Raw genomic sequence first — 2,187 nt, forward strand, 5'->3', positions numbered from 1 at the left:
ATGATAACTGAGCCAGTCTCTCCATTCTTACCTCTCAGGAACATTTTGGTCGTGTTCTAATACCAATGTGTCTGTTGTTTTGGAAGCTCATTGCTCTGCTTTCAATAGTGTTTGCCATCATCACAGTTCAAATGCATGCATTCCTCTTCTGTCTTCCTTTCTCATTGTTCAACTTTGTACGCAGATGAGGCAATTTGAATAAACCATTGGTTGGGTCACACGTACCTTTCTCATCAAAGAGACTTTAAAAAAAAAAAAAAATCATTATCCCTTACTTCTACCATAAAAGTTGACTCCTTTCAAAAGTTCAGTGCCACCTCCCACCTCTCTGACTGTACCCAGAGCACAGTCCCCTGGAGTCGTTCTAGAAAGGGGTTGCAGACATCTCCGGTCCATGGTGAACTGTGTTCATTTGCCAACTGTGAATGCCTGAATTCCTGTGATTGCTCTTCCCAGGATCAGTGCGTAGATATCACGTGTACTTTCATAGGTGTTCACCGCCTCCAGGTTCATGGTGTGTCGGATACCATGGTACTCATCCGAAATCGAATTTCTCCTCAGCATGTCTCCAGCCTGGCAGGCGAAGTCTAGGGCCTTCCCACAGTTATTCCTCTTCAGCAGAGAGACCATTTCTGGGGTGGCCTTATCTTTTCAAGTGGCTGAGCTATAGGTAGCTGTGAAGATCCAAGTGTGATTTCCGTAAGCATGTCTGCTAGCTTCTTCTGGATCAACTGGTTCCTGGCTATTGGGACACCAAACTGGATCATGTATAAGGTGTACTGCCGGGCGGTGTGCAAACAGAACTCAGCAGCTCTAAGCACGTACCATGTGATGCCATACCTGGCGTTGTTTAGACAGCCAAAGGGACCTGCCAAGCTGGATGCATTAGGCAACACATTCACCTCTGGCACCTCCACATCATCCATGATGATCATGCCAATGGCTGAGGCCCACAGGGAGAACTTGCCCTCTATCTTGGGGGCCAAGAGGCCCTGCATCCCTTTCTCCAACAAGAATCCCCGAATACAACTGTCTCCACACCGAGCCCACACTACGAAGAGATCCACCCCAGGTGAGTTGGTGATCCAGGTTTGGTCCCATTGAGAGTGTAGCTCTTGCTGAATGGGTGTGACAAGCTCTGGTCTCCAGGCTGCCAGGAACATGCCCATGATTGAGTTCTGTAAGCAACTTCAGCTGTTGCTCCTCTCTGCCGTAGGTGTAGATAATGCATGACCGGTGAGGACTGAACACTCATCACTGACCTGTAACCACTGTCTACTCGGTCCAGCAGCACGTAGGTGACAGAAGAGGTCCCAACACAGCCATACCCTTTGATACTAGGGCCCAGAACGCCCAGTTTCCCCATCTCTGAGATGATCTACTGATGAAAGACTTGGCTGCGATTGGCCAACAGGATACGGGGCATGAGACACTCTTGGCAGTAGGTGCAGAAGGTGTCCCTTCTGAGGATCTCATCGGCTCAGTTGATCCTCCAGAACCTGTGGGTCCCAAAAGTTAAATTCGGGCCGAGAGGACTTGGCAAATCGGTTCTGTGTCTTCTGGTCCTTGTAGGTCTGCGCCACAGCGGAGCTCCGTGTCCGCAGGACTTGGAGGCTAGCACCGCAGTTGAGGAGCCAGGCCAAGGCGCCTCTCAGGGCCATATGGACAGCGAGCAGGCTAGCGGAACCATAAAAACAGGTCTGGCCTCCCTGAGCTTTCAGCAGAGGCCACAGAGCAACAACCAGATGCTACCTCTTGAAACGTTTGACCATCAACCATTTCCTTTTGGTACAGTGACTCTGTGTATTCCTCCCATCTTCTTTTGATGATTTCTGCATCATTTAATAATTTGCCCAGAGAATCCTTGAATATGGAGGCTTGAATTTTTTCATCAGCTCCCCCAGCTTGAGAAATGCTGAGCGTGTTTTTCCATTTTGGTTTTCTGACTCCAGATCTTTACACATTTCATTGTAATATTGATTTTGATCTTAATAAAATTTTCTGTTCAGCTCTTGTACCTCCTCATTTCTTCCATTTGCTTTAGCATCTCTATGCTGGAGAGTATATTTCAGCGTCTGTTCTGACATCCATTTTGATTTTTTACTTCTTTCTAGTCTTCATAATGACTTTTTCTTTTCTTCATGTATGATGTTCTTGATGTCATCCCACAACTCTTCTGGTCTTTGG

The 2,187-nt window shown here is 47.4% G+C and overlaps 1 pseudogene; it reads right to left on the minus strand.

The window, feature by feature from the left end:
* Positions 1-408: 408 nt before the first annotated feature.
* LOC102816562 lies at positions 409-1,661 on the minus strand (annotated as a pseudogene).
* Positions 1,662-2,187: the final 526 nt, after the last annotated feature.

Source organism: Chrysochloris asiatica, unplaced genomic scaffold, assembly GCF_000296735.1.
Source record: "Chrysochloris asiatica unplaced genomic scaffold, ChrAsi1.0 scaffold00256, whole genome shotgun sequence".
Classification (NCBI taxonomy): Eukaryota; Metazoa; Chordata; class Mammalia; order Afrosoricida; family Chrysochloridae; genus Chrysochloris; species Chrysochloris asiatica.